Source organism: Podarcis raffonei, chromosome 1 (assembly GCF_027172205.1).
Source record: "Podarcis raffonei isolate rPodRaf1 chromosome 1, rPodRaf1.pri, whole genome shotgun sequence".
Taxonomy (NCBI): Eukaryota; Metazoa; Chordata; class Lepidosauria; order Squamata; family Lacertidae; genus Podarcis; species Podarcis raffonei.
Window position 1 is genome coordinate 13,753,873 of NC_070602.1, and position 18,447 is coordinate 13,772,319.

The following is an 18,447-nucleotide window of genomic DNA, read 5'->3' on the forward strand; positions in this document are numbered from 1 at the left end:
GGAGAGGCAGTCCCGTAGGTACGAGGGCCCTAAGCCGTGTTATGCCGTCTAATGCAATGTTTTGTTGCAGGAAGTCCATGAGTGGATGTACACTGATTCAAGAACCTGAACAGCATTTCAGTGTATTAATTTTCTTCCGAGGACTTCTGAAAATAATAAACAGCATTTCCAGTCCTATCTTCCTTTCTGTTTGTAATTAACATTTCAAAAAAAAATATTACTCAGCGTGATCATATCTGGCTTCCTTTCGATTGCAGTGCAATCCCAGTTAACAAGAACACAATAAATCCCAGAATCAATTTTCTTTCCTCATTTTTTTTTCCCAGACAGAAAAGCATCAAAGCCCACTGGATATTTGTCAGCAAAATGTGTTTCAGTGAATCATAGGCATGGAAGATTCTACCTGGGACAGAGGTTTTACTTAAGCCCTGCCCTATAAGTGAGGGGGTCTGGAAGACAACTGAAGAAACAGAATATAGGGCGCGCACACACACACATGAATGAGAAAATGCTAAAGTTTGTGCTCGTTTAGCCATGGTACAAAAATGACAGCAAAGATCACCCTGCATTGCAAACAGAAAAATCTGACAACCTAAAAGCAACACGACAGGCTAATAATTTGATTACAACACTTTATATAGCTACTAAGGACAGTCCTTCCTGGATAACCGACTGTTTCAAACTTTCTTCCTCAGCCAATAAGAGGTCCGAGAGGGTACACAGGTTACAAATGGACTGTCCTGCTATTGCCTCTGAAGCACTAACTTCTTTCAGCATATTCACTGCTAAATATATGAATAAGTCATGAATATAACCAGGCGCATCCGTGCCGTGGTTAGGACTTTATACTTATTTTGGAAGGCATGTTGCCTCAAGCTTGAATCATTCTCCATTTGATACACCATCTAAAAAAATCCTCTACTTTGGGAAATTCTTTAAAGTCAATAGTTGGTGTTAGCTTGTATATATTGTATGTGACTTGGCTCTGAATGAAGATACAATTTAGTAGCTATATAAAGTGTTGCAATCAAATTATTAGCCTGTCGCGTTGCTTTTAGGTTGTCAGACTATACATGAATGAGGCAGGAATATAGAAGAATAAATGTGACTGTCTCATCATGTCTAGTTTAGCTCCAAGAATATCTGCAGCACTGGGCAAGATTCTCTGAAAGACTGCTTGTTGCAAACAATCACATTCTGAAGAGCCTCAAAGCACTTATCTTCTATGTTGCATGCAACGCGGAGTTTGATATTTCTGGTGTAAGGAGCTTGATTCCACTGGAGCTATCTCCAGAGGTTCTAAGTCAGGACAGTCTCTGGCTCAGGCTCAGTTTCACTGCCCAAATCTAGTTCCACTGCCTCCATACTTTGCACTGCTGGGCCTCCCGATCTAGCTCCAATATTCCTCCGCTGTGTCCCGGGCCTGGTTGCTCCCCAGTGTTGGGGAAATGACAAATCAACTCATCAGTATCTGGATGGTTTGCAGTAGATTGCAACCTTTCCATCTAATCACATTAGATTCAAAAGCAGGAAGATGGATATGTATGGTCAAAGAAATATTTAAAAGTGGGTCCCAAGTTGCAGGTTGTAGTTGGGTCCTTGAGTTTGAAAAGGTCAGAGACTAACCACTGTAGAACATGTCCCAGAATCTTCTGGAGCATCCTGGGGTTCCCCGAAAGCAGAAAGTTTGAAAATCGTGCATGCGCTTGTAATAATCATTCATTTGGGAGATGACAGTGAGAAAGAAAATGAATGCTCTCCATTTTCTCTTGGCACAGCAATTTTGTATTGTTGTTGAAAAAGAATTCTTCATTTGAGTTGGCTGTGCAAAGTATGGGAGTGATACACACACAGAGAGACACTTGTCATTCAGAGAGGTTGGCATAATGGCTCGCTTCATCCTTACTGCAGATTCTGGCACGCCTCCAGTAATTTATTCAAGCATAAATTCAGTAGTAAAAATCCCAAGAGCTGCAAGGAAAAGAATATGTTCCAAAGTCTTAACATGGTGATCAAGGTAAGCCAAAGAAGAAAACAAATTCCCATTCAGACTCTATTGTGGGTTCATTCATTCCCATCTAAAAGAAAGTCTGCATGGGTATGACTGTATCTGCTTACTTTTATCCCCTGTTAGCCTTGCCGCCCCCTGACCCACTGGGTGACCCAATGGTGGCTTTGTCTCACCCCATTTCCACTGATCCTTCTGACCCACTACAGCCCTCTGTGCCCTATCCTATAATGTACCGTAATTTTCGCCCCATAGGACGCACTTTTTCCCCTCCAAAAATTAAGGGGAAATGTGTGTGCGTCCTATGGGGCGAATGCAGGCTTCGCGCAGATCTCCGCAAGCCGTGGGAGCTCGCGCCGGGCTCCCGCGGCTTGCGGAGAGTTGCCTGCATGCCGAAGGCTGGGCGCGCTGAGCTCTGCGTGCCCAAACTTTGCGCAGCTCTCTGCAAGGCGTGGGAGCCCGGCGCTGGGCTCCCACGGCTTGCAGAGAGTTGCCTGTTCTGGGGGCTGGGGTCAGGGGAAGCTCGGGCTTCCCCCGCCCCAGCCCCGCGCCTCGGGGGGGGGAAATAATTTTTTCCCCTTTATTTCCCCCCCAAAAAACTAGGTGCACCTTATGGGACGGTGCATCCTATAGGGAGAAAAATGTGGTACCTAATGGTTCCCCTAAGCAGAGGAGCAGCATTATAGGAGTGGGGGGCTGCTGTGAGTAGGTGGGAACAGTGAATATTAAGCATCCCATCTTAAGAACATAATAAGGGGCCTGCTGGATCAGACTGAAAGCCCTTCTACTCCAGCATCCTGTTCTCACAGTGGCCAAGCAGATGTCCAGGGGAACCTCTTAAGCATAACCTGAGTGCAAGAGCACTCTCCCCACTCGTGATTCCCAGTTACCAGAATGGCCACCAGAATTAGTAGCCACTCATAGATGTATCCTTCATGCACTTGTCTTCCAAAGCATCCAGTTTGGCAGCCATCACTTGAGTAAGCTAAAGAGCTTCTGCCTATTCCATGCTTCCGGTGATCCTGGATGTATATGCTGATTCTATTTTGCTGGTTGGCTCATCTGAACACAACCAACTGGTGGTGCAGGTTGGGAGAGAAAGAGAGCAGGTTGCTCTGGTCAGAGGCGGAGTGGCGCACATGCTCTGCACCTGGGGGCTGGGCGAGTGTCTCAGGGGAGTGGGGCGGCGATGACACCCCCCTCAGGAAGAATACTTGGGGCAGACTGCACCCATCGCACCTCCCTTCCTCCACCAGTGGCTCCAGTGAGTATCCTGAGGCACCAGCATATGGAAGAGACAACATGTTTTCATTGCCAACCAGGACGATGGGGTCAGGATGGGGACATGGAGGTTTCATCCTTCTGAATGTTTGTCAGCAGGGAAGAGATGGAGCAATCAGGTATTGCCATTGCTCACCTTACGGTGAGCAGGCAAGCAAAAGCATGAATCAGGTCACATACTGATCTGCTATACGAAAGGGAGACAATGAGAGAAGAATTCATCAGTCTCTTAAGCCAAGGAGACCTGCTCTGATTGCATCATTTCATCTTGCCACGTTGTACATAATTTTTTCAAGTAGGAAATTTCTGGCTCTTAAACTGGTACTAAGGATGGAAGAGGAATTCATTTTAAGTGGATTTAGAAATTGGGTTTTGTGGTTCTGACCTGTTTGAGCTTTGCTCACATTAGATGTCCAAGCTGCTTGTACATTGTTCTTTAAAAAGAGTCCAACTAATTATATGAAAAATTATATTTAAAAATGCCCCAAGCATAAAAGGTCAAGCCTTGGGAAAGGACAGTGGGAGAGCAGACCTTGCATGCAGAAAGTTTTTGTGGGGAGAGGCGGTCCTTGAGATATTCAGGTCCTGAGCCATGTATTCATATAAGACATATAATCACATAGTGTATCTTTAATATAATGTAATCAACTAGGTATAGTGTCCAGGTCAAGGGAAGTAATAGTTCCTCTCTATTCTGCTTTGGTCATACCAGTCATGGAATACTGTGTCTAGTTCTGGTTACCACAATTTAAGAAGGATATTGACGAGATGGAAGATGTGCAGAGGAGGGCAGCCAAGATAATCAAGGGTCCGGAAACCAAGCCTTATAAGGAACAGATGAAGGAGCTGGGTATGTTTAGCCTGGGAAAGAGGAGACTGGGAGGAGATATGTTGTTGTTGTTGTTGTTGTTGTTGTTGTTGTTGTTGTTTAGTCGTTTAGTCATGTCTGACTCTTCGTGACCCCATGGACCAGAGCACGCCAGGCACTTCTGTCTTCCACTGCCTCCCGCAGTTTGGTCAAACTCATGCTGGTAGCTTCGAGAACACCGTCCAACCATCTCGTCCTCTGTCGTCCCCTTCTCCTTGTGCCCTCCATCTTTCCCCAACATCAGGGTCTTTTCCAGGGAGTCTTCTCTTCTCATGAGGTGGCCAAAGTATTGGAGCCTCAGCTTCAGGATCTGGCCTTCCAGTGAGCACTCAGGGCTGATTTCCTTCAGAATGGAGAGTTTTGATCTTCTTGCAGTCCATGGGACTCTCAAGAGTCTCCTCCAGCACCATAATTCAAAAGCATCAATTCTTCGGCGATCAGCCTTCTTTATGGCCCAGCTCTCACTTCCATACATCACTACTGGGGAAACCATAGCTTTTACTATACGGACCTTTGTTGGCAAGGTGATGTCTCTACTTTTTAAGATGCTGTCTAGGTTTGTCATTGCTTTTCTCCCAAGAAGCAGGCGTATTTTAATTTTGTGGCTGCTGTCACCATCTGCAGTGATCATGGAGCCCAAGAAAGTAAAATCTCTCACTGCCTCCATTTCTTCCCCTTCTATTTGCCAGGAGGTGATGGGACCAGTGGCCATGATCTTTGTTCTTTTGATGTTGAGCTTCAGACCATATTTTGCGCTCTCCTTTTTCACCCTCAATAAAAGGTTCTTTAATTCCTCCTCACTTTCTGCCATCAAGGTTGTGTCATCTGCATATCTGAGATATGTTAGCCATCTTCAAATATCTTAAGGGCTGTCATATGGAATATGGAACAAGCTTGTTTTCTCCTGCTCTGGAGGTTGGAACACGAGTCAGTGGCTTCAAGTTACAAGAAAGGAGATTCCATCTAAACTTCAGGAATAACTTTCTGACGGTAAGAGCTGTTCAGCCATGGAATGGTCTCCCTTGGGAGGCGGTGGACTCTCCTTCCTTGGAGGTTTTTAAGCAGAGGTTGGAAGGCCATCTGTCATGGATGCTTTAGTTGAGATTTCTGCATTGCAGGGGGTTTCCCCATCTTTGCCTTAAGGATGTTCAGTTCCCAATATCAAAAAGTAGAGATCAAGAAGTTCCTGGCTCTTGTTATGTGCCTGGTGGGAATATGAGGTGCTTCGACCCTGTCAAATACTCTTGAATTTCCTTCTATTGGCTGTCAAATGCATTATTGCCAGCTTATGGCAGTCAGAAGCAATCAGCTCTGGAAGAATTGATACCTAAATTTTTGCAGGATTCTGAAGGAGTCTGGTTACAGGAAGGTCACTAGAAATTGTTAAGGGTCAAGGAACATCTGATGGGTTTCTTAGTTTTGCTTCGTCCTCTTATTTCTTGCATAGACAGTCACTCAAAACCTTCAAAGCCAAGACTACAACTCAATGCAAACTTGGCTACTGAGTGCAGTGGGATTCACTTTTGAATAAACATCACACAACAACTCTGTAAGTAAGAAAGGAATAAAAAAAACTGGAAAGGTATCAGTCTATGTGCATTTGCTGAAAATGTTTTAGGCAACTATCAGGTACACTGACTATTAGAAAAGATTCGTTTTTGTAGTTTTATTGTTTTATTTAACTTTTTGTAGTTTTGATTTGGAACATTAGGTCATGGGATACCTCAGTTGATGGAACATGAAACTCTTAATCTCAGGGCTGTGGGTTTGAGCCCTACATTGGGCAAAAGATTCCTGTATTGCAGTGGGTTGGATGTTCTGTTGAGAGTCCGTCAAGGCTGCGAACAGCGGGGCTGTTGTTGCTTCCAGTACGCTTCCACTGTGCCAACCTGCTTCTGCCGGCTACAGCAGAGTATCTTGAGTGTGCCTGTGTGGAAGGAATCTCAGCCATGTAGTAAAACTCTTGTACAACAGCTTCTCTATTCTACGAAGCTTTATTGTACAGCAACAAAACAAACATTTCAGCCAGGAAAAAGCGAAGACACAATGCTTGTCCTGTCACAGCCAAGACAGAAAGTAAAAAGGTTCACATAACAACGATGCGAACACACACACCCCAGTGATAGGACATCATTTCCCATGAGCTGTTAACCCTGTAAGCTCTGGGTATCCTCACATTGGACTCATTGGTACGCATTGTCTCTTCCAACTCTACAATTCTGTTTCTATGAATCTTAACTGTTGTGTCACTCAGCACAAATGCCAAAGCCTATGAAGAAATCCCTTTAATTCAGAAATAGAGAACCTATGACTTTCTAGATGTTGTTGGACTCTAAATCCCATGATCCTAAGACCATTTGCTATGCTGGCTGGGGCTGATGGGACTTGGAGTCCAACAAAAAAACTGGAGTGCCACAGGTTGCTCACCCCTAATTTCGCTTGATTGCAACCCTCATCTCTCACCATTGGCCATGCCAGCTGAGGCTGATGGGGTTTGGAGTCCAGCAACATCTGGAGGACCACAGCTGCTCCACCCCTGCATTAGCTGATTAGGAACTGACATGTCCTTGTACCTCTTCACGTACATCAAATTCAAAAGAGAAAGAACATGTTGGTGCTTCTGAGTAGGAAGTGCCACAGAAATTATTGCTGAGCTGGAGTGGAAGGAAAAGGCACTGGGGAGGCTTAGCATAAGTGATTCTCCTTGGGACAATATTTTTGATTGATAACTTTTGGGTGGTATTATTTATTGCGCTCTTTAAAATTCCCCATTAACATTAATTAGGCCAACAGACCTGCTGACTGATACATACATATGGTAATAATCGAAGGAAGATCACTGCTTGGGGAGCTGTCAAATGGTGTTAGTGCACTCCTGTGTGAGGGCATGGCAAGATGCGATGGCACTAGTGCGATGTCAGGCAAATGAGCCCTTTTTCCTGGGCAGACAGGAGAAAAATTGGGACAGCAGCTTCTTCAAATAAGACCTACCTATGTTAGCTATTGAGAGCAATGTGCATTTCCTGTGAAGTTTCAGAATTTCAGTGCACAGTGGGGTAGCAGTGTGTGTGTGTGTGTGTGTGTGATTCTCAGTTTAAGATATTTCTTATTCGAAAAATATTAGAGGCTACAACTACCAGCCAACATGGCCAATGGTCAGAGATAATGGGAGATGTGTTCCAAAACATCTGGAGAGAACTAGGTGAAGGCTGGGAAGGAGGCTCAAGAAGAGAAAGTATCAGTCGCAAAACTTGGAAAAACTGTGACTTTCCCAGATAATAAAAGGGAGGAGACCCCACATGTACAAGGTCCCCAAACTGGGACAGGCCCTGCTGGATTAGGCAAAAATTCCAACTTGACCAATATCCTGTTTCCCACAATGACCACCAAGATACTTCTGGGTGTGAAGGCAATAGCAGTCCCTCACTGTTGCTCTCCAACAACCTGTATTCAGTAACAAACTTCCCCTGAATGTGGTGGTCCCAGTTTAGCCATCACAGCTAATACTCATTGGCAGACTTATCTGTATGCATTTGTCTAATCTCTTTTGGAAGCCTTCCAAGCCAGTAGCTATTACCAGAACTTGTGGGAGTGAATTCTACATGTTAATGATACCTTACCTGGAAAAGGTGCTTTCCCTTGTGCTGATTCTGTTGCAAACCACTTTCATTTCTTGAATATACCCTTATAGCTGGGCTGGATCTGCAGCAATCGGCAAGTGCTCGTTCTTGCAAATGAAAGGGACAAAGAAACGTAGGGAGGTGCCTCATCAGACCATTAGTCCACCTAGGTCAGTATTGTCTACACTGACTGGCAGAAGCTCTCAGAAAATTTCAGAAAAGGGACAGTCCAAGTCCTACAAGGAGATACTGAGGATTGGACGTGGGACCTTCTGCATGCTATGGGTCTTCACCTTAAGAGGCTGTTAAAAGCCACAAAAACAGGCCAGCCCAGGCCACACAAACCAGTTTATAATCCTAATCCAGTAAACCACATATACAACTAGAACAAGCAGGGTTCATTTAGGATACTGTTGGGGATGGATCAAAACAATGCACACCCAAACCTAGACCAGAAAGGAAATATTCCAGTGCTGGGTTCCTAAAGGTAGTGTCTTCCAACCCGGATGTGCAGCGGAAATAACGCTTCTGCGTGCGCAAATAACGCTTGTGCATGCGCACAAACTATTTCTGTTGCTCCTCCGGCCCGGAAGTGGGCAGCCGCGCAGCACAGTGCTGGTAAGAGCAGGCAGCGGGGGTCACTGTGGGCCAGATAAACAAGTTCCTTGGGCCTTATCCCATCTGGGGACTCCTGCCATATTTCAAGAAGTAAAGATCCAGACGTAAAAGTTGTTGAGCTTTTATGAGGGAAATAGACCTCAAAGTCAGACATATGGCAACCCTACACTAACTAGGCTTTGGGAACGAGGTGGGAGGACTCTAGGACCTTTTAAGGGCCCTTATGCCTGCTTCCCAAAGACCAGCATCTTCCTTACCGAGCTTTCAGAAGACGGCACAAGGGCTGGGGGGGGGGTTGTCAAATGCTGTCGAGGGCTGCCCAGAAGGGTCTCTCGGGCTGCATGTTGGACCACCCTGCCCTGGTGAATACCACATAAAAGTCAGAATTAATTGTCCATCTAGCTCAGTATTTTCTGTACAGACAGGGAGGCTCTACCACCACCCTACCTGGAGATGTCCCAGGGACTGAACCTAGGACTGTGTATAAAGCAGATGTTGTTGGACTCTAACACCCATAAGTACCAGCCAGAATCAAGGGACAAGGAGAGTTGCCAACAATATCTGTAGGTCACTATGTTACCCAGGTTAAGCAGAAGGCCAGACTCTCTAACATTAAAAATAAAAGGTAAAGGACCCCTGGACGGTTAAGTCCAGTCAAAGGTGACTATGGGGTTGTGGCGCTCATCTTGTGTATGGCATTTGTCCATACACAGCTTTCCAGGTCATGTGGCCAGCAGGACTAAACTGCTTCTGGTGCAATGGAACACCGTGACGGAAATCAGAGCACATGGAAATGCCATTTACCTTCCCACTGCAGTGGTACCTGTTTATCTACTTGCACTGGCGTGCTTTCAAACTGCTAGGTTGGCAGGAGTTAGGACAGAGCAACGGGAGCTCACCCCCTCACCAGGATTTGAACCACCGACCTTCTGATCAGCAAGCCCAAGAGGCTCAGTGGTTTAGACCACAGTGCCACCCGCATCTCTAGCATTTATACCAGGCTTGGCCAACCCAGGGGCTCCCTAATTCCAGCCAGTTACAGGGACTATTGTTTCACTTTCCTACAAAAAACCACCATGTAGCTCAGTCGGTAGAGAATAAGACTTTTAATCTCAGGATCATGGGCTTGATGGGCAAAAGATGGTCCCTTTCAACTCTACAATTTTGATTCTTTACTGTTTCCCCAAAGAGATCTCTGGAGCCCAAAGATGGAGAAACCACTGTAACCTGCAGGTCTCAGATTCATCTCTTGAGGTTCCCCAGGTTGAAACCCTATATGGAGTCTTAGGTAGGTTCAAACCATATCTGGGTACTTGAGTGCCCACAGATCTGCAGTGAGGAAAGGCCACACCCACCAATGCTTAAGAAGAGCTACTTTCCTTTCCCATCATTTCAGCAACGGACGAAAGGGAAGAGGCAATGTATGTATGCCCATATGGCACAGGCCTGCTAATGCATTAAATCACAGGATGATATTGCTTCGCCGAGGATGTTGCATCAATAAGGCTGCATGAGAAAACATTGATCATGTGCAAACAGAAGCCTGCATACATTGGTGGACGTGGTTTTTCAGTGTGTTGATCCTTAACCCTACTCCTCACACAAACGCATGTCTGCTCACACTGCTCAAATGTTTTCAGAATTATTTTGTCACCCAAAAGTATCTCATGCCCACTTTATTAGAATTTTGCTTCTCTTCTGTTCCAGAGGATTTCTCCTTCCCAGGTGATTTCCCCTTTTCCAAACAAATAATCTGACAAATGTTTTCATTGCAGAAATGCTTCTCATCGCTATTAATGCTTATGAAAATGATGGCGCATTAGAGCCCAATCATTCCTCGCTCAAACTAGTCAATAAATTATTTAGTTTGCAAAATGTCATTATGTGTGGGGTTTACTTAATTGAATAGAATAATTTATGGTAAAACCTTGAAAAGAGATCGATGCAGATGGCATGTGAAAATGATTGAGTTTCAGTGCAAGCAATTTGATTTTTTTATCCCTCATTATAATAATGTTAAAGGGGAAGCATCAACTTTGGGTTTGGGGGAAAAAAATTAAAAAATCAATATTTGATGTGCGCCTGGGCCATGAATTTTAACTAGAGGTTTAGGAATGAGGTAGAAATTGGTGTAAATAATTAATGGATTCCCTAGCCTGAACAAATAAGTGTTTTGTTGTTTTGTTTTTGGAGGGCGGGGGAAAGAGCTTCTATTATCCAGATATATTTAAACCGTGTCGGAGGGAAAGGTGATTTAGGGGCAATTGCTGGGGGGGTTAGACCCATTCAGAAATTAGTGCCACTTGATCCATGGAAAACATCCACACGTCAGCTTCTTCATATTGTCCCTAGGAAACTGAAAACAACCATTAATAAAACGCGCCCTTAATTTTGTAGTGAAATGTGTGAGCCTGTCATTGTTGCAAGCCTGCCTTGTGGAATGAGAGAAAGGTTTTCTGATTTGCACGCAAGATGGAGCCCTGCCAGGAGAAAAGGAGTTGAAAGCTTGGGGAAGGGGGGGGGAGGGAGGGAGATCAGAATTAGAATATTATTAATTTAAGAGGAAGAAAATTGAAAGATAAATCTGCCTATGGACTTCTACCAGCCTTCTCGGTTATTTGGCAGAAACGTAAGATGAATTAACTGTAGTAAAATGCTATCAAAGGGAACAGATTTGTTGCATGATAAATAAGTGCACGAGATAACACACATGCACAAGATTGTTTAATGCACCTTGTCATGCTCTCAGCTGGTGTGGAACAGGGTGCATGAATAGCTGCCTCCTCCCTGACATCCCACCCCAGTCACTTACCGTAGATCTGCTGGTAAAGATTTGTTGATGGTGCCACTGTGGCTCAAGGACTGTGGCACCAGATCCCTGAAAAACTCTTCCTGGGAGTGAAGCCAGTCCCAACATTGCTGCTTTCAGCATTTGTTAAAAAGAACTCTTTCTTTCCAAATGAGCCTATTTTATTTCTGCAGTTTTAAATTTTGGTTTGTTTTTTAAAATATTTTGATGCTGTTGGGTTGTTACCTGTATGCTATTTTATTTCTGTAGACATTCTGCATTGTAACTCGCTCTACGTGGGGCTGCCCTTGAAACTGACCCAGAAACTCCAGCGGGTGCAGAATGCCGCGGTGAGACTCCTTACGGGGTCCTTGTTGCAGGATCACATTTACCCAGTGCTATACCAGCTGAACTGGCTCCCAGTGGAGTACAGGATCAGGTTTAAGGTGCTGGTCTTAACCTTTAAAGCCCTATACGGCCTAGAACCCTCATACCTATGGGATCGCCTCTCCTGATATGCCCCACGGAGGACCTTAAGGTCTGCAAATAATAACACCCTGAATATCCCAGGCCCCAGGGAGATTAGACTGGCCTCGACCTGAGTCAGGGCCTTTTCGGTTGTGGCCCCGGCCTGGTGGAACGCTCTCACACAAGAGACCAGGGCCCTGCAGGATTTGACATCTTTCTGCAGGGCCTGCAAAACGGAGCTGTTCCACCAGGCCTTTGGTCAGGGTTCAGTCTGATTCTTCTCTTTCTGTATAAGAACAAGCATTAAAGAGGCCTCCTAGCCCACTCACAGGTCCTTTATAAGACCAGTGGTAACAGTTGGCCCAGGAGAATATTAACCACTCTCAATTTTACTCGTGGACTGCCATCTGTCCAGATTTTTATTTGCTCTGAACTAATTTTAAGATGCCTGTTTTTATGTTCTTTGTATACTATGTTAGTTTTATAATGTTAGCCGCCCTGAGCCCGGCTCTGGCCGGGGAGGGCGGGGTACAAATAAAAATTATTATTATTATTATTATTATTATTATTATTATTATTATTATATGCAGAGAGGTTTATCACATTGCATGTTGCTCCAGTCTCTGAGTGGTGAGAGATTCTAGGGGTTCCAAGCAATCACTCAGGGTTTGGAAGGTCAGCAGAGACTTTGGTGTCTTTTTTTTTTTTTTAAATATATTTTATTAATTTTTCATACATTCATATCACGTTAGCAATTTACAATAAATTTTCGATTTTTAGACTTCCTTCAGCTTCTCTGCCAATCGTTCGAATTCTAATTTTTTAATACACATTTCCCAATTTTTATATTACCTTTATGCTTACCCCCCTCTTATATTTTGCTTTTTTGCAATATTTCTTATTCTATTACAGAGCTTCTTTAAATGCCACTAACGTTATTTCGTTATCACTTATGCATTGCCAATAGTCCACTAATTTTTTCCAGTCCTCGATAAACCTTTGATCTCGTTGATATCTGATCTTCCCAGTCAGTTTATCAAGTTCTGCATAGTCCATCAGCTTCGTTCTCCATTCCTCCAACGTTGGTATTTGTTCTTGTTTCCAGAGACTTTGGTGTCTTTAGGGTATATGCACTATGTCATTTAACTCAGTGTCCACACCTAACACACATGGAAGGAATTTCCAGCACAGCACTGTGTGAAAGAAGAAAAAGAGGAAACAGAGAACAGTGAGATATTTACACCGTACACTTAAAGTCCATTTAAAACTTCACCCAGAGAATCATGGGAACTACAGTTTCCCCCTCTCAGCACTATAATGCCAAGGACCCTTAACAAAATGTATTTCCCAGTACAGTCAAACCTTGGTTTCCAAACGGGTTAGTTGCCGAACAAATCAACTCCCAAAGGCTGCAAACCTGGAAGTAAGTGTTCCAGTTTGCGAATGTTTTTCAGAAGCCAGATGTCCAACACGGCTTCCGCTTGAGTGCAGGAAGCTCCTGCAGCCAATCAGAAGCCGCACCTTGGTTTTTGAACACTTTCAAGAGTCGAACGGACTCCCGGAATGGATTAAGTTCGAGAACCAAGGTACCACTGTATTCTTTAGCGGATGTCAGGTGCTTTCAATTCATTGCAGAGATGTGACCCAGCCCAAAAGGTTTGTCTGTTTTTAATTGATCACAATTGCCATCTGAGCATTGGGGTAACAGCACACAGGGAGAATCCTGGGTCATATTACTTGATGCACGACAGAAAATTCTCATTTTTCATTTTGCCTGCCGTTTGGCAGCTTGGAAACTCCAGTGCTTGCCCATACATTCTAAAATAATCACCTAAGCGGATGGATGTACTTTGAGAAGCTTAGAAAGGAGAGGTTGAGATTTCTACTGACCGGAACAAATAACATGCCTTGCAGTGTTTCCAAATACATAAATATGTGATTTCTGGGGTCAGGCACTAGCAACATTCATTACACCCCATTGTATGGATCCTGGTAAGAACATGTCACAAAGGAAACAGACATCCTTCTACAGACTTCAAGGAAAGTAACAATTTACTTAACCTAAGAATTCAGCAGGTCACTGATTTTTTCCATTACATCTTCGGTTGGAGGTGGAGGGCAAACACTGACTGGAGCTTTTCGGCGCGTCTTATATTAACAGCAGCAGTTTGCGCAGTATATCGGGGCCATAAAGGAAAGCCAGATGATGATAATAAAGAGAAGAAGGATGTTGAGGAAGCAAGCGGTGTTCTCATCTGCCTCTCGGCTTGAGCTGCAGCTCCTCCAAGTGCGTTAGCATTGGGATATTTGTGACCATGTTGGTAAAAGTTCCTGCTGTTTTTTGAAAATCCTGCAGTAAGGAGATCATGCTGTGTGGGGTAGCTAGACACTCAAAAGGCTGAGGTGATCTGCATTGCGCATGCAACCATTTCAGTCTCCAGAACTAGCGCAGTTTCAGAGGCAACATCATATTCATTCCACTCTTGTAAGAAACTGAACTTTCAGTGTTGAAGGACTTCCTATCTAGTACTCCCTCCCTAAAGAAGTTAGACTGGCACCCTCCTTGCCTTGCAGGTGAAGACTTTCTTGTTCCAACAGGCTCTGGGGAACAGACTGCTTTTAATTAAAGGGCTGGTGCCATGCTGTTTTCATTGTAACTATGGGTATGTTTCAAACAGAACTTATATGTGTGTTGTTGTTTTTGTTTAGTCATTTAGTCGTGTCCAGCTCTTCGTGACCCCATGGACCAGAGCACGCCAGGCACTCCTGTCTTCCACTGGCTCCCGCAGTTTGGTCAAACTCATGCTGGTAGCTTCGAGAACACCGTCCAACCATCTCGTCCTCTGTCGTCCCCTTCTCCTTGTGCCCTCCATCCTTCCCAACATCAGGGTGTTTTCCAGGGAGTCTTTTCTTCTCATGAGGAGGCCAAAGTATTGGAGCCTCAGCTTCAGGACCTGTCCTTCCAGTGAGCACTCAGGGCTGATTTCCTTAAGAATGGATAGGTTTGATCTTCTTGCAGTCCATGGGACTCTCAAGAGTCTTCTCCAGCACCATAACTCAAAAGCATCAATTCTTCGGCGATCAGCCTTCTTTTTGGTCCAGCTCTCACTTCCATACATCACTACTGGGAAAACCATAGCTTTAACTATACGGGCCTTTGTTGGCAATTTATAGGTGTACATCATTTTAATTCTATCAAATGTTTAATTGTATTTTAATGACTGATCTTTTAAAAAGCTTTTTAGCAGTTCTTGTTTTTAAATCCAGCTTTTAAATGAGAACTGGATCCTGTCTCTTCCACATCTCTAGCTCAGAAGCACCTGTTGTTCTCAAACCCTCCAAATGCCTCTATTTTCCAGGGACCGTCCTGGATTTACAGAAGCCGTCCCAGTTTCTGATCTGATCCCGGAATGTCCCACTTCTCCTTAGGACATCCCTATTTTCATTGGAGAAATGTTGGAGTGTATAGAGTTATGGGACCCCTGAGCCAAGGAAAACAACTTTTAGAAGGCAGTCCTGTATAAGGAAGTTTGCTAATGTGTGATGTTTTATCATGTTTTTATATATTGTGGAATATGCCCAGAGTGGCTGGGTCAACCCAGTCAGATGGGCAGGGTGATAATAATAATAATAATAATAATAATAATAATAATAATAATACATCTCTATTTTCATTGGAGAAATGTTGGAGAGTATGTGTTCTGTGCTCACCAACGTGAACCACTATTTGGCACCTGGGTCCACTTGATCTCTTTGGGGGTTCTAACTGAAATCAAAATAAATACCACAAGTCGAAAATCTGTCTAAATCTGGTCTAAACAATCTACAATGCTACAAGGAAGATCAACCCTTCTAGGCTTACGAAAGTCCCATTTCAAGCTTAGAAAACACCTCCTCACCCCTGTTTTCTTTGTTTTAAATTAGAAAGTGAGATGTAAATACTCCTGAGATTCTCCGCTCCACAAGCTGTCAGAATGCCTCAGGATGTACCTCACACAGCTTCCTGAAACATCATTCTCTCAGCAGTGGTGAATCTCTGAACCTCTATTTATTTATTTTCCAACCCCTTTTATGTTTGCCCACCAAAACTCAGAGTACTGCATTGTTTTGATTCAGCCAGAAGGTATCTTCTATATGAATTCTTTTCTGACATGCTTTGTGGATCAGCATAATTTACGCTGGGTCTTTAATCATGCATTACTTGAAAAGTATTATTATTTATTATTTATTTATTTATTATTATTATTATACCTTCTAAACCGCTGTCTCACAGTGATTTACACATAAAATAAATTGCATATAAAAGAATTAAAAACACAAAAAACAACAGATACATTTAAAACAAAACAGAAACTAGAATGGTAAGCATATTCACCCCAAAAATGTTGTCCGGACAACCTTGTGGTCTTAACAACATGATAATGTCGGGATATTGTAGACACAACCTCCTCAGCCAGTTTGGGCATGGGTAAGGGATTATGGTGTTGCTGTGCAAAATTTCTGTTAAGGTACTATGTTGACTACCCTGATGTAGAAGGAGAATCACATGACTGAGTTCTCTAATATGTGACAAGTTCAGCAAATGGAATACAAGATGCTGTGGGATGAATTAACTGAATCCCCTCCAGCCACAGGCTCAATCAGAACCGAGGCAAAATTTCTCTGAAGACATTTTTCTGAGAACATTTCTGAGGTGTCTCTTTTTCACATGCCCCTAGAATAACAAGGCCACTCTGCAGAATTCTCTCAGCATATTGCCTGCCATTTTCCGTGGCGGCGGCCATTCCACACACCTCTCTCTTTCACACACACCCCCCTCTATCAGCATCCCAGAATGACTCTAACTTCAGGGCATCATGGTGGATACAAAATGGCGGCCCCATCGCCACCACAGTTGCCGCTGCCACTTGCAGAGATAGCAAAATTAAAAATTAGGTTTAAACAAAGGAAGAAGCTGTGCTAATGGTGAGCCTCGCCTTTGAGAAACTCTTTGAGAATGTCTCCTCTCTGGCAGAGAAGTTTGGTGAAATGTTCCCCGCAATTTCTCTCTTCCGCAAACAGGACTTCATGAGGCCTTTTATTCTGCACTTGTCTCATCTCATGGCTCTTGTCAGCACCATCAGCAGGTGGCCCAATCTCTTCTGTGATGTGACTCATTTCCCCTCAGTTGCCAAGTTCTTTAGACTTGTGGGCTCACAGGCCTTCTTGAACATTCATGTATAGAAAACACTGTAATTAATATACTTCCTTCTCTTTTTATTCCAGCTTCCCTGAGGTTAAGTAGACTCTACTGCCAATAGATTTATGCATTTCAATGTGTGATTAGAAACAGAATTAATCTTATTTAGGTTGAGGGGGGGAAAATCAACAATTGAACAACCTAATCAAAGCATTTAAAGAACTGCCGGATTGTATATTATAAATCATAACATAATTAGAACTGAATTGATTTTTCCATTAACATGAAATTAAGACTAATTTCCTCATGCTATATTTACTCTAATATTCCCCAGATGCAAATGTGGAGTCGTAAAATGTTTAGTAAAAATGATCTTCTAATTGTTTCCTGGGTTGAGCCATTACATCATCACTGTGATTTCTTCTTCGATGCTTCTAAACAATGCTTCTCATCCTTTGTCTTTTCCTGACAGTGCAGTAAAGAGCAACCTTCAAATCCTGAAGACATTACAGCACGGCTGAGAGAAATATCATCCACTCCCCCTCAAAATTTCTTGCTTAGGAAACAATCTAAGTAAGGATATCAATTTAAGTTAATCCGCTTGATTTCATTTTATACAAACAAGAGGCCTTCTGCTTTCCTCCTCAGCCAGTGGTTCATATACCACAGTGGTGGGGAACCCATGGCCTAATGGCTCATTTAGGCCCACCAAGCAGCTCTATTTGGCGCACAATGTTATCTCATCTGTTTATTTTATAAGATGTCTTTTTTTATATAAAGATATTTATTAAGTTTCCAATTTTATACAAACAGAAAGAAAAAAGCAAAAAAAAAAAAACACATACAGTTCTCAATACTTAATTTTCAATGACATATTTCCCTGACCTCCTCATAACATCCCTTCTTGTATTCCAATTCAAATTATTTACTCAGCAAATCCTTATCTCAAAACATTACAGCTGGAAACCCCTTAATTTCAATCCAACATCATTCAACATTCTTTAATTTTACAATATTTCTGTAAATAGTCCTTAAATTTCTTCCAGTCTTCTTCCGCCGACTCTTCTCCCTGGTCACGGTTTCTGCCAGTCATTTCTGCCAATCCCATACAGTCGATCATCTTCATCTGCCATTCTTCCAGAGTGGGTAAATCTTGCGTCTTCCAATACTTTGCAATAAGTATTCTTGCTGCTGTTGTAGCATACATAAAAAATGTTCTGTCCTTCTTTGGCACCAATTGGCCGACCATGCCCAAGAGAAAGGCCTCTGGTTTCTTCAAGAAGGTATATTTAAATACCTTTTTCAATTCATTATATATCATTTCCCAGAAAGCCTTAATCCTAGGGCACGTCCACCAAAGGTGAAAGAATGTACCTTCGTTTTCCTTACATTTCCAACATTTATTATCGGGCAGATGATAGATTTTTGCAAGCTTGACTGGGGTCATGTACCACCTGTATATCATTTTCATAATATTCTCTCTTAAGGCATTACATGCCATAAACTTCATACCTGTGGTCCATAACTGTTCCCAGTCAGCAAACATAATATCATGTCCAACGTCTTGTGCCCATTTAATCATTGCAGATTTAACCGTCTCATCCTGAGTATTCCATT